The 15518-nt window shown below is 35.8% G+C and overlaps 1 long non-coding RNA gene across 2 annotated transcripts in view; it reads left to right on the plus strand.

Annotated features, from left to right (window-relative positions):
* The window catches only part of LOC144221999 (uncharacterized), a 29909-nt gene extending 14916 nt beyond the window's left edge, over window positions 1-14993 (plus strand). The window contains exons 1-4 of one of the 2 annotated variants that reach the window (XR_013332254.1): window positions 2996-3141; window positions 7069-7161; window positions 10965-11098; window positions 14718-14993. This is a non-coding gene — a long non-coding RNA (uncharacterized LOC144221999). Of the gene's footprint in view, window positions 1-2995; window positions 3142-7068; window positions 7162-10964; window positions 11099-14717 lie in introns of those variants that run through there. The other variant, XR_013332252.1, reaches the window with a different exon arrangement.
* The last annotated feature ends 525 nt before the right edge of the window (window positions 14994-15518 follow it).

Consider the following 15518-nt stretch of genomic DNA (forward strand, 5'->3'; position numbering starts at 1 on the left):
CTACCTGAGATATTTTCTACAAATAGCAAATTCTATTGCATTTCCCCTTGTCTCTCTGTTATTCAAAAGAATCCCTTCTTGACTCCATACTTGCTCTGTAGTTTCAACTTGAGTAATCTATATTTGGCTTGGCATCATCTCCCTTTTCTATCTTTAATGCATCTTCAACACTTTGATTTCCCTTAATTTCATTCTGTGGGAACTAGTTTTGTCCCTTGGTTTTTGTTCTAACTTAGATATTTATAGCTCTGATTCCTTTATGTTCAAGATTAGATATTTTCTAAGGTCATCTCTTGTGTTCCTTTTGTTTATGTACTTGCAAGCTGTCTCCTGACTCTCTCATCTGTTCTTAAAATGTAAATACTACATCAATGTAGAAAATATATAATTGTCTTCCAATATGGATTCTGAAACATAAAGACTCAGATGTGTTGTTCTTGTGAAATAAAACACTTCATCAGGTACACAGTTGATGGAAATAGTCTGTCCTACTGCATTCAGATGTAGTCATGCCATGCTGAGCAGGCTCACTTTTTGATCACTTCTACTTGTAATAGTTATAAGTGCAAGAGTTTTAAAATCAAATGTACTTGTGTTGTTTACCAACTGAACCATCTCATGAAAGTTGGGTTTTCCACCTCAATCCTATGTTTCTCATTTGAAAATGGGGGAAATGACACCTATTACATTGTGACAGCTTATATATAATTGTGTTATTGGTAACATCTCAGAATAGGAGCAGCAAATTGCTCAAAGTCAGGTACAAGAATTATAAAAATGCCTTATTTCTCTCTTTCTTCACCATTTCAAAAATGCAAAATCATACCTGAAGACTCCCTGATAGTCCAGTGAGAAATTGGGGCTATGTGGCTTTCACTTTCTCTAAGTCCTGCAGAATTTATTACTTTAAAAATGCAAGGACTAGGGCCAGACTTTAGGTAGTGTGCAGAATGGGTGCAAAACTTATCTTTTATGCAAACTGTGGCTGTGACTGTAGACAAGGCACTAAGATGTACAACACTTCGTGCAGTATGAGTTGTCCCAAGGACATTGAGGTTTAAATACATTTCTGAGTTCCAAGTTCAAGATTTATGTTTCTTTCTCGTTGTTTAATATGAGCTGATTTAAATCTTACAGCTTTTAAACTTGAGGGCACCATATTTATAAAATTGTTATATTGTGACAAATGATTTAAGAGAGTAAAACATCTTTTTTGCTCTTTAAAAAAATTGGTAGCTTAACTCTGACACATTACATGATTGCCTGCCTAAATATCTTTGTGCTTTATAAATACTGTTTTATAGTATAAAATACTTAAAGGGAATATAATAGAAATACATTTTATATGTTAGGTAATTAGTCTGTTGCTTTTAAAAAGGTAAAAAGGAACAGTTCATTTCAGTATAAGCTAGCATCCAGACTATGAAGCAATGTTAAGCATTTGATAGCCTGCTTATTTTGCTTTTATTTTGCAAGTCTTTTACATACTCATACGCGGCTTGCAATCTCCTACATTATCCAGGGACCTGAACTATCATTTCTTGAAGCAAGATGGATGTTTACCCTTCTTGGGAGGCACTTAACATGGCAGTAGTGCAGACAGTTTAAGTGACCTCTCTCTGGGTGGAAGCCTCAAGTGTATACATAGATTAATGTGCTTCTCCAGAGAGTGATCACTGGGCAGATTCTTATTAGTCAATTTATTCAGTTGATTAAAGATGACTAATCATATTGTATTTTGAAGAACTCTCTTAGTTATTAATTTGAGCCACAGAAAACAGAAGAACCAATTCACCTTAGCTGCAGAAATTGTGTGCAGAGAATTAGACACTTCACATTGCCACGCATGGGCACTGGTTAAGCATGGGGAGGGAATATAAAGTTTCAGTTGTTATGTTCTGTCTAGGTGCAAGTGCAGATAAGCCTTTGATCTTTAAGGCATATAGAATCTGTAGTTAATTGATGGAAAATTTACCTTCTTCCCAAAGTACATTTTGCAAAGTGATTGTAAAGGTGCTCGCCAAATGCAAAACAGATTTAATAGATAATCTGAATTGCATTGACTTTACACTCATTATGATTTAAACAGAAACTTTTGCTAGCAGGATTGGATTTTAACATTATATTGTTTTGTGAATGTATCTGCAGATTGTAATATTATATTGTCTTATGAATATATCTATAGATATTGATATAGATGTGTTTATATTTTGCAAAAAAGGTTCAATGTGACATGCTATGCTTAATTTGAAGTGCAGTTCTTTTTGATGAACTATTTGCATAAAAACATAGTTATTAAGATAAATATTTTTAAACATAACCCTTTAAAAATAATCTTTAATTCTGTCAAATTTCTGACAAATTATGTGGCAAACCATTGTATCTCCAGAATGTCTTGTAGGTGTGGGGTAGGGCATTATCTACAGGGAAGTTGTCCTAAATCTGTGTTTTCATAGGATGCACACTTTTATTTAAAAATTTTTTAACGTTTATTTACTTTTGAGAGACAGAGAGAGACAGATCATTAGCAGTGGAGGGGCAGAGAGAGAGGGACACACAGAATCCTGACGCAGGGCTCGAACCACGAACTGTGAGATCATGACCTGAGCCAAACTCAGACACTGAACCACCGAACCACTCAGGTGCCCCAAAAGCAGTTTTATTTTTTAAGAGTTCCAGAAAAATATCTTATTTTAAAATTATATAATTATTTAAAGCATTAAGGCAACGTAGGAAACTAACAGTATGATTATTTGGAAATCCCGATTCTAATGCTCAGAAGTAACAACAGATTGGACATTAAGTCAACCAGGTATATTTTGATATACTGATCCATATAGACTAACAGAAATACTTCATGAAAACAGAATCAAATTATATATACTATATTTACTTTTAAAAATGATGAACAGAGAGGTTGATTTGTGCAAGAAAGCCTCTGCATGTTGAATACATGGCTGCTATCTTCTCTGTCCCTGCATCCCTTCAGATGTATCATCATGATGTGAGCAAAGTCATGGGCACTGATCTAGACTGGGAAGGAACAGCTGACACCAGAGGACAAAACGTAGTGACCAGCTGTGGAGAGCCCAGAAGCAAGAATAAGACAGCATTTTTAGAGATACTTTGGCCCTTAGAGATGTAAGAAAAATACTCCCTGTGGCCCGAGTGAATATCTTTGAAGGATCTGCTGACCTACTCCCAGTGATTTTAAGTCTGAAGACCAGGGTTTGCTCTCTTTACCTCTGCAACTGCTGCTGATGCAGCTGTGCAGGCAATGAGAGAAAGGAACAGAGCCAATCGTTTTCACTATTGTTTAGGATTCTAAAAATGTCAGTTCCCATGTGTGAGCACTTTCATACTTGCCTTTTAATGCATATTTATGAGAGTTTCTATGGGATATATATTTCAAAGTAAAGTACAGAGATTTCCAGTTGTCTTCCAGTATTAATCATCTCTTTTTTAAGGTAAAATTGGAATTCCTCATGTTGAACTAGGCATATGGTTTCTCAAAATAGAAAGTATACTTTTGCCCAACTTGTATTCATATATGCCTAACTACTGGCCAATAAAGAAGAGATACCATAATATATTGGTTTGTCAAATTAGCCTTAGACAAATCAGAGATCTTACCTAGGATTAAACTTTACTAGGAATTTAAAGTGCTCAGGTAATCACAAGGCATTATAAAAATCCAGGACTTACAATGAGCTTCCAAGGCTATTTCTCATTGCATCCGACTTGTTCTATCCTGACTTCAGTGTGAAGTATCAGGTGATGTGTGCCACTGTAAATCTTACACAGAAGAGTGTCATCTCAGTTATAAAACATTTCCATTTTATATTCAGTGTGTGACATCTTCAGTGACATTTTCCAGGAAACCATTCCCCATAGATCCATAGGTTTTATGTTTGTTTCTTATAAACAATCCTAGTCAACCTGCTAAGTATCTCCTGCTAAATTTGTCCCATAGAAACAGACTCTGCTGTGAGCAAATATCATCAGTTTGCTTGCCAGGAAGTCTGTGATTAACATGCCTAAAAGGACGTTAAAACAGGTCACTGCCTTCTTTCTTTCTTTTAAGGTAGATTGGATTCTTAACTATTTCCTTCCCAAATATACAAGCAGAAGCAGTCTCTAAACCCTAGGCAGTATCCTTTGCATTAGAGAGTTTTCTTCTTTCCTCGTTACAAGTAGAGTTTGGATGTAGTGGATGGAAATCTGCCAGACCTTTACAATGGAAACTTTTTGCCAGGTAGAGAAACGAGATTAAAAAGGTCTGTATCCCTGTAGAATTGCAGGGACAGTATGCGGACTTCCAGCCTTTCTCAATATCAGAGAAAATTAACTGTCTATTTTGTTTAAGTTTCTGTTATTTTATATGTTTTCAAACTCTCATATGACTCAAATAACAAAACTGAAAAAAAAAATTGGAACCCAACAGAGTACTGTACATGACAGGACTTCTACGTGGCTTTGGAATAAGAGGAGAAGACTGGTTGGCAATCTGATGATGCTTGTTATATAATGGATGTTGTATTATTCCATCAAAAATATTTATTTATTTTGAGAGAGAGACAGAGAGAACAAGAGAATGGCAGAGAGAGAGAGGGAGAGAGAGAATCCTAAGCAGGCTCCCAGCTTTCAGCACAGAGCCCAAATGCAGGGATTGATTCCATGAACCATGAGATCATGTCCTGAGCCAAATATGCTTAATGACTGAGCCACCCAGGTGCCCCCATTTCATTTTTACACAGAGTCAAAAGCAGCATTAGGAGGAGCAGTTGAAAATCAATAATGTTGGTCTTGGTTGTCCATTTTTTTTCTGCTTCTAATCCTTCAAGAGAGTAGTACTCTATCAGAAGTAGATGATCAGTCTTTAAGTAAAGATAGAATGGAATGAAACCTTGTTAAGGGAAGCATACTCAGCGGCTAAACGTAGTTTGGAACCTTGGCAGATTGAAGAAATGGCTTTTTTACTGTAAGCCATATCCTTATATATATTTTGGTTGTAACTCAGAAGACTTAGGAGTTAGTAGGATTAAATATTTCTGGCTTACATCCAGCTAGGTGTGGCTATGTTTCTAAATTCTGCCAAAGGAATGTGAGAAGATATAGTTTGGGAAACTGGGGGCAACTGACCTTAAATGAAAGGGACATTAAAATATCATTTAAAAAATTTTTATATTGGTTGAATATAAATATAATTCCTTGAGCTTCAGAAACAATTTTAGAACCTGACATGGTCTTAGGGACGGAAGCCAAATATGGTTAGGCAACATGAATGTATAAGTGTGACACTCTGATCCATCTGAAGCCCTGGTTTTCCACACTTCTTGGATAGAAAGATTATATTCTACTTAGAAACTTCTAATATTTGAGTTGCTTCTGATATTCATAATAAAATAAAACACAACTAAGTAATATTTGTGAGAAGCAAAGTGCTAAAGAAACACTGACATAAAGGAGGTCAAATATTAAATATTAAATGACATATTAATGACAATGAAATATTAAAATGACAAATAACCATGTAAATGGCTGGAGAAAATGTCTAGGGCTCACTCAAGTTTGAGAGTATAATTGGAAACTAATAAAAAATTAGGATTCAAAGATTCAATGAGATATACCCTGTGTAAATTAGAATAAAAAATAATTGCACAATACAATGATAAAAGCTATACATTTCCATACTGATAGTGCCATACGGATTGGTGCTAGAGACAGAATCCTCCAGGATATTTATAACCATGAGTCAATCATCAGATAATTTTGTATTCTAAATCTATGCTACCTTTTGGTCAAAACTGCCTCATGAGTGAATTTAAATGAACAGATTCCGGGTTAGATGTGCTTTAAATGACAGGTAGAACTGAATGCACATTTTTTGGGGGGGAGGGGAGGAAAATGACTTCAGTTCACTGTGAAAATCACAAAATCAACATGGAAGGAAACAAGGCATGCTACAAGAAAGTTAGCATATGAGAAACAAACTGAGGACTGATGGATGTGGTGGGGGAGGGGGGTATGGAGGAGGGCACTTGTGGGGATGAGCATTGGGTGTTATATGGAAACCAATTTGACAATAAACTATTTGTAAAAAAAAAAAAAAGAAAGTTAGCATAGATATCAGACAGAAGAATGAGTTCCATAAGATTTTAGTTATACAGAGTGTCCAGTAAAGATTATAAAATAAGCATGTTCAAATTGAACAAGAAACAAGAAATAATAATGAGTACAAAAAATCCATCTAAAACTTTTAGGAAAAAATTGTTATGATAATTGAAATTTAAAACTCAATGGAAGAGTTAGAGAGAAGATAAAAGTCAGCATAAGATAGAACTAAAACATGAAAAGTAGATGCCCAGAAATTTAGAACACGTAATGATGCAACAGAGATAGGAAACAGTAAGACATTGAATCACTGCTGATAGAAGGAATAGAAAGTCCAATGCATATTAGGTTGATGTTACCTAGGAGGTAATACAAAGGATGAGAAAGAAAGAAATAGGGGCACCTGGGTGGCTCAATTGGTTAAGCGCTGACTTCGGCTCAGGTTGGATGTGCGGTTTGAGTTCAAGCCCTGCGTCAGGCTCTGTGCTGACAGCTCGGAGCCTGGAGCCTGCTTCAGATTCTGTGTCTCCCTCTCTCTCTGTCCCTCCCTTGCTCATGCTCTGTCTCTCTGTCTTTCAAAAACAAATAAACATTGAAAATTTTTTTAAAAGAAAGAAACAAATATGTATTTCAGCAATGACTGGAAGTTCTCTAAAATCTAAGGCACTGTAATTCAATCAAATAAGGTTCATGAACCTCAAACAGAATAAAGTAAAAGAAAATCAAACCTGGACACACATAATAGTGAAACTTCAGAGAAACAAAGATAAAGAGAACCAGAAAGAAAAGACTGATCACTTAGAGGGATGGCAGACCCATAGGTAGCTTCTCAGACATTAACAACAGCAGTTAAAAGTAAGTGGAATAACATTGTCAGGGTCCTGAGAGAAAACAATTTCAAAATAACCATGTTCTGTTTATTTCCCTATATTTTTATTTTATTTTGATATTCAGAGATTGCAGTTGGATTTTGCTAACCTCCATGGATAGGATCATAATGCTGAATTCCTTTGATTGGTGTATACATTGAATCATATTGATGAATTTGTAAGTTTTTCTCTGTTTGCTACATTGTAATATTCAATTTCCTCAAATTTAATTACGACTTTTCCATAAGTGAGGTGGTGTATAGTTGCCTTCTCATTTATTTCTTTTCTTCATTCTTTATCAAGTTTTAGAATTAAAGCCTATATTTTAAGTGTATTCAGCTTTTCTTCTTTTGTATTATGGGATAAAGTAATGTCTATGCATGCTTCAATAAGCAGCTGATTTTTCCAGTACTTAGCACATTACAGTGAAATAATTGTTCTTCGGGGTGCCTGGGTGGCTCAGTCAATTAAGCGTCTGACTTCTGCTCAGGTGGGTTCTCACAGTCCGTGGGTTCAAGCCCCACATCAGGTTCTGTGCTGACAGCTCAGAGCCTGGAGCCTGCTTCCGATTCTGTCTCTCTCTCTCTCTGCCCCTCCCCTGCTCGCTCTCTGTCTCTATCTCTCAAAATAAAATAAAGACATAAAAAAATAAAAAAAGAAATAATTGTTCTTCAAATATATTATCTTGCCCTACTTTGCACCTACCCTATATGCATCCTATACTCCAAATGTGCAAATTTGTTTTAACATAAGTTCATGTTTAGACTGTGTGATGTCTTTCTTTAGCATTAATGTCTTTATTTTGAAGAATTATTCTGAAGGCCGTCTCCTTAATAGTAACTTCCCTAAGCACCAGGTTCAAACACATGTATACCATCCCCATAGCAATTCACATATCCTCACATTAGTATATCCCAGTAGAGTTATTTGTTCAAATGTCTACCCAGTACTCTGAGCAATTAGTTACACTATGGGAGACTTTGAGTTTTTGATTGAGAAAAACAGTGAGAAAAATACAATCACTTTATTTTGATTGGGATTGCATTGAATGTATAGATTGCTTTGGGTAGTAATGACATTTTAATCAGCATTCTTCTCAAAACTAGAACAAACTATCCTAAGTTTGTATGGAAGCACAAAAGACCCCGAATAGCCAAAGTAATACTGAAGAAAACCAAAACAGGAGGCATCACCATTCCAGACTTTAGCCTCTACTACAAAGCTGTAATCATCAAGACAGTATGGTATTGGCAAAAAACAGACACATAGACCAATGGAATAGGATAGAGAACTTAGAATTGGACCCACAAAGGTATGGCCAACTAATCTTTGACAATGTGAGAAAGAGTATCCAATAGACAAAAGACAGCCTCTTTAACAGATAATGCTGGGAGAACTGGACAACAACATGCAGAAGAATGAAACTAGATCATTTTCTCACACCATGCACAAAAATAAACTCAAAATGAATAAAGGACCTGAATGTGAGACAGGAAATCATCAAAACCCTAGAAGAGAAAGCAGGAAAAAACCTCCTTGACCTCAATGACAGCAATTTCTTACTGGACACATCCCCAAAGGCAAGGGAATCAAAAGCAAAAATGAAATACAGGACCCCATCAAGATATAAAGCTTCTGCACAACAAAGGAAGCAAACAATAAAGCTAATAGGCAACTGTCGGACAGGAAAAGATAGTTGCAAATGACAGCAGACAAAGGGCTAGTATTCAAAATCTATAAGGAACTCATCAAACTCCATACCTGAAAAACACATAATCCAGTGAAGAAATGGGCAGAAGACATGAACAAACACTTCTCCAAAGAGGACATCCAGATGGCCAACAGACACATGAAATGATGTTCAGCATACCTCATCATTAGGGAAATACAAATTAAAACCACACTGAGATACCACCTCATGCTGGTCAGAGTGTGTAGAATGAGCAAATCAGGAGACTCTAGATGCCTGTGAGGATGTGGAGAAATGGGAACCCTCCTACACTGTTGGTGGAAATGTAAGCTGGTGCAACCCCTCTGGAAAACAGTATGGAGGTGCCTCAAAAAATTAACAGTAGAACTCCCCTATGACCCACCAGTACCACTGCTAAGAATTTACCCAAGGGATACAGGAGTGCTGATGCATAGGGGCACATGTACCCCAATGTTCATAGCAGCACTCTCACCAATAGCCAAAACACGGAAAGAACCTAAGTGTCCATCAACTGACAAATGGATCAAGAAGATGTGGTGTATCTATACCATGGAATACTACATGGCAGTGAGAAAGAATGAAGTCTGGCCATGTATAGCAACATGGATGGAACTAGACGGTGTTAGGCTGAGCGAAATAAGTCAGACAGAGAAGGACAGATACCATATGTTTGCAAATATAGGTGGATTAGGAGGAAGCTAATGGAGGACCATGAGGGAGAAGAAGGGGAAAAATAGTTGGGGAGAGGAAGGGAGGTAAACCATGAGAGTCTCTTGAATGTTGAGAACAAACTGAGGGCTGATGGGGGTAGGCGAGAGGGGAAGGGGGGTGATGGGCATGGGGAAGGGCATTTGTTGGGATGAGCACTGGGTGTTATATGTAAACCAACTTGACAATAAACTATTTAAGAAAAAAATAAAGTCAAGAAAACACACATACACACACACACAATCACTTTAGATACCACAAAGTCTGATGTATTTTATCAGTACTGTGCTTCTTGTGTTAGGGAAACAGAGATCTGGGAAGCATAATTTTGATTAACAGAAGCTGATTACTTTTATAGAATTAACCTTTTTAAAAATTTTTTAAAAATGTTTATTCAGTTTTTGAGAGACAGAGTGTGAATGGGGGAGGGGCAGAGAGAGAGGGAGACACAGAATCTGAAGCAGGCTCCAGGCTGTGAGCTAGCTGTCAACACAGAGCCTGACATCAGGCTCACACCCAGTAACCACTAGATCATGAACTGAGTTGAAGTCGGATGCTCAACCGAATGAGCCACCCAGGCAACCCCTGAATTAACGTTTTTTAAAAATCGCCCCATGTCAAGAAACACAACAATTAATGATGTTACGTGTACATATTTGTCTATTGCCAAAACTAATTATAGAGTTTGTATCTAGTAAGCAAAAAAGATTTTTTTTTTTTGGTGTGTATGCTTGATACTAGACAAGTAAGCACAAGTAGCACAGCAGAAAACTTTGAGGAAAAATAAGCATTATTATAATTCAAATTGAGAAAATATTAGCCGCACAGTCTTTTAGAGTGATCCTTCATACATGTCTATTAAGATGGATTTTTTTCCAAGATGGATTTAGAGCTGTCGACTTTACACGTTTAAATTTGATTTTCCTAAAAGAGAGAAATTGTTGGGGCACCTGGGTGGCTCAGTCGGTTAAGCGCCCAACTTCAACTCAGGTCATGATCTCACAGTTCGTGGGTTCGAGCCCCACATCAGGCTCTATGCTGACAGCTCAGAGCCTGGAGCCTGCTTCAGATTCTGTGTCTCCCTCTCTCTCTGGCCTTCCCCTGATCACACCTCTCTCTCAGAAATAAATAAAACATTAAAAAATTTTTAAAAAGAGAGAAATTGTATTAGAATGGTTTGTATCTGTCTATGTGCATTGTGTATAAGAGATTAGATTTTTAGTATCATTGTATCATTGAAGATGCTTTCCAGCAAAAAGCAATAGCAGTGAAAGAAGACTATTTTAATGTTGTACTTCACCACAAGAAGTGACCTTTTATCTATGTGCATTGCTAGATACAACAACCTTCTTAAAATTATTTGGGATGTAAACCCGAAAAGTTACTATTGAAATCAATCCTACAAATTGGAGCGGATTGTGCATTTACCTTTTTTATACATAACTAGTTAAGTAATGACTTAAATTTACAATAATAAAATTGTAAGTCAAGGTGAAAGTATTCTGAACGTGACTTTCTATCATTTTCTACTGTCCTTCCTTTTTGATCTTGAACACTATCAGGATAGTGACAAAGTGTTAATTTCAAAGTTTGAGAAGCAATCAATCAGCCAACGGCAAAAAGCACTTTGAGCTTGAAGCAATCATCAACACCTCAGGAAAATTTTGAGCATCTCTGAAATTGAAGTTTTACTAAGGTATGTTGTAGAGACTCATATGCTTTTCATACAAATTCAGATACATAAATAAATGAAATGTGCTTTGTTTATTCCAGTAATACATCAGGCTCCCTGGTTTAATGAGTTCTCAAAATTTGATCTTTGATCCCATAATATTTCTGATTATGACATTTTGTATAGCACAAATGAGTCAACAGTTTTATTTTTTAATTTGATTTGTTATTTAAGTCTACTTATCTATTCTGGGAGAAAGAGAGAGTGAGCACCAGTGGAGAAGGGGCAGAGGGAGAGGGACAGAGAGAATCCCAAGCTTCTCCCTGCTGTCAATGCAGAACCTGATGCAGGGCTCGATATCAAGAACCACGAGATAATGACTTGAGCCAAAATCAAGAGTTGGAAGCTTGAGGCTCCTGGATGGCTCAGTCAGTTAAGCATCTGTCTCTCTTCTTTTTTTAAAAAATTTTTAAATGCTTTTTTAAAAATTTATTGCTGAGAGAGGGAGAGAGAGAGAGAGAGAGAAGAGACAGTGTGAGTAGGGAGGGTCAGAGAGAGAGGGAGATACAGAATCTGAAGCAGACTCCAGGTTCTAAGCTGGCTGTCAGCACAGGGCCCGATGCGGGGCTCCAACCCACGAACTGTTAGATCATGACCTAAGCCAAAGTCAGATGCTTAACTGACTAAGCCACCCAGGCACCCCTAAGCATCTGTCTCTTTATTTTGGCTCAGGTCATGATTGGATCTTGAGATCAAGCCTCATGCTAGGTCGTGCTCTGCGAGAAGCCTGCTTGGTTTTCTCTCTTCCTCTGCCCCTCAGGCCTTCCCCCAAATAAGTACTCTTTAAAAAAAAAACTTAATTGCTTAGCCAACTGAGCAACCCAGGCACCCTGACTCAGCAGTTTTATAGCAATCTTGAAAGAGTACATTCTTCTTAAATGCCTAAATATAAAGACTTCTCATTTGAATACATGAGCAGAAAAAAGTTGAATAAGTGAAAAAATATTTTTTATACTAGCTCTTGAGTTTTCTTTAAGCTGGTAGTATATTTCTCATCAAAAGCACATTGTAACATCTAATCTTTATGTACATATTAACTAGGAAACCACACTGTGTACTAAGATGTTATGATAAGCACTGGGTGTTATATGTAAGTGATGAATCACTAAATTCTTTTCTTGAAACCAATATTACACTATATATTACCTAACTAGAATTTAAATAAAAATTTGAAAACCAACTGTATATACTAGGAGAGGAATCTCATTTTAAATACTGAAATTAAGTCACTGTTTCCTTGCTTCACTTGATAAAAGAAGCAAAATCATTGTAAGCATAATATTTTTAGGCAAACATTTCCTTTTATTTTAAGAATTAATGCATATTTTATATTAAGTGCAGCTCAAAGTACTTATTTTTCCAGTATTCTATGCCAAATATGCCAAGATGGCATTGATAACTCTGCAATACATTATAGGAAAAGCACCAACTGTGAATTCAAACGTGCTAATTTGAACTCAAGTTTTGCTGTTTACCCCTAGGCTGATCAAGGAAAAATTACTTACTTTATTGGAATCTAATTTCTTTACTTCTAAAAATGTAAATACTAATAGTAACAAGGGCTTACAAAAGACCTCGGGGGAACTAAGTATTGACCAGATTATGGGGCTACCAATCATCTAACTTAAAGTTAAAATGGATGGATACTAACCAGAGATCATTTGCTATCAAATCAGGAACACACAAAAAGCTCATTACTCTTTATTCAAATTTCTTATATTCATTTTGGAGAAGCATAGTCATTTAAGAACATTTCCTCAGGTTTAATTTTTATTTCAAACTTTATCTTAACTACTAGGTAGGTCAACCTACCTAGCTTTCTTACTTGATTTTCTTAAATGGTTAGTATTCTTGAGGTTTTTAAGTAATAAATATTCAAAATCATTACAGTTATGATTTATATGCTTTTATATTAGTGTAAGGTCTTTGAGACCTTTGAGAAGGTTGAGGTATTTATGTGTCAAATCTCAATGTTTTAATATCTTAAAATATACAGAAGCAACCATTTTTACAGAACATCTGAGGTTGTAAATCAGCCCTGTATTGTAAATTACAACTCTGTCTCCATTATCCACACAAGTATTAACTGTAAACTCATAATTTCTTTTTATATTTGATGAACAAATATTTTAATATAGTAAGAATTTCTTATGCAAAATGTCTTTGGAAAACCAAATATGTTTTTGGTGGGCTTTTAATATTCTCAGAATATATATTTAGGCTTCTTAAAAGCTATAGTCATTAACGATTTTAATAATGATTCTATGATTTCCTTAACATATACCAGGTAAAGCATTGTTCTCTGTATTTTGCATGTAGTTTTTTCAATAAACCTGAAGTTCTCCTCTTACTCCTGCTCAACCATATTTACATATTAAGAAATTGACTTTCAAGCAGATAAAACCAATTCTCTGGTGCTTCATTTTATTAGTTTTCATCGCAGAACAATGTAGGCTTGAAAAATAATCACTTCATGTAAAAAAAAAAAAAGAAAAAAAACCCACAAACAAACAAATGAAGAAAAGTAGGCAAGGCGGAGATTCCCCTTTGAAGGTGGGAGCTTAACATCTTTATAGTTTCCAGAATTTAATCAATTAGAGAAGTTGTTAATAACTATTATCCATGGGAGAAGTCATATAACCAAAGTATGAGAATAGGAGCAAGAAAATAACAGAATTCTTATGAACAGTTAGTTCATTGTTTGTTTGTTCATAGTAATTGTTTGTTAGTTACAAACAATTTACATTTAATCCTCACAGCAAATATATTTGGTGGATACTATGATTTCCACTTTAGGGATGATCTTTATATTTAAGGAATTTAAGGATTTTATTCAAGGTCAGAAGTTTAGAATAAGTGGAGTTAGTATTTAAATACAATGGTTCAATTCCACAAGTCTTATGTTCCATTACAGTATCAAACATGGTGTATAACAACTCCCTCTCAGAGTATGACAAAGATCAGGTCTAGTATTTTTGCATTATAAAGAAAGAAAAATCCATATTAGTTAAATTCATAATCAGCATCACATTTTTAAAAATTTATCACCTTGTTCAAAGTAGGTAGCAAAGAGGTCCATGTAAACATTATGGGTGTAACTATGGAGAGACTAGAAAAAACCCTGAGTATGTATGGATGTGAGAACCTCAGAAAATTAAAGCCTGTGTATTAACTAGAGTGGACTGAAGGAACAAAAATTTTTAACTTACAAGTTTCTTAATATATATTTAATATATTTAATTTTTTTTTTCACTGAAACTTTGATGTTTTACTGTGAATCTTGAGCCCAGGACCGATCCAGATATTGACATAATTGGTTTGAGTGAATCTGGCTCACTCTTACCAATAAATAATACTTATTTTTACTTTGATTATATTTGAGTTTGAAATTATGTTCACTTCATACCACAGTTGTTAAAACTGAATTATATAAAGTCTCTATCTGTAAAAATATTTTGGTAGTACTGTCTAAGCACAAGTAGGGCCTGCCTGATAGTGCCATACTCACCATATAATGTATTGGGCCCTGTTAACAGGCTGACGTCAAATGCTTTGATATTCTTCATTTCCATTTTTCTTTCAGTGTGAAACCAATCTCTCCCTTTAAAAAAGAGAGAGAAAGAAGGAAGGAAGGAAGGAAGGAAGGAAGGAAGAAGGAAAGAAAGAAAGAAGGAAAGAGAAGGAAAAAGAAGGAAAGGAAAGAAGGAAAGAATAAAGGAAAGAAAGAAAATTTATTTTCTCAAAGTTCTGGAGGCTAGAAGTCTGAGATTGAGATGACAATAGGGTTGGTTGCTTCTGAGGCCCCTCTCCTTGGCTTGTGGATGGCTGCCTTCTACCCCTGTCTTCACTTGGTCTTATTCTCTGTGTCCTAACATATTATTTTAAAAGTTAAAAAAATAATTGAAACATAGTTGACATATATTATTTCTAGATATAGAGCATAGTGATTCAGTAATTATCTAAACTAGGAAATATTGATTATGATAAGTATATTACAAGGCTATTGACTATATTCCCTATGCTGTACTTTTCCTCCCCACAAATCTCTTTAAATATGTATTTTACTCACTCTTCAGACTTGTTGGAATGTTATCTATTTTCTTTTGATATTTGATATGTATAGCGTATTTTGTAACATTTAATTTTGAGAGAGAGAGAAAGAGAGCATGTGAGTGAATGGGGGAGGAGCAGAGAGAGAGGGAGACACAGAATCTGAAGCAGGCTCTAGGCTCTGAGCTGTCAGCACACAGCTGGATGCAGGGCTGGAACCCGTGAACCACGAGGTTATGACCTGAGCTGAAGTAGGGTGCTTATTAACCCAATGAGCCACGCAGGCGCCCCTGTATGGCATATTTTTTTAACAGTCATGTCACCACACTTGATT

Source organism: Crocuta crocuta, unplaced genomic scaffold, assembly GCF_008692635.1.
Source record: "Crocuta crocuta isolate KB4526 unplaced genomic scaffold, BGI_CrCroc_1.0 scaffold376, whole genome shotgun sequence".
NCBI classification, from domain to species: Eukaryota; Metazoa; Chordata; class Mammalia; order Carnivora; family Hyaenidae; genus Crocuta; species Crocuta crocuta.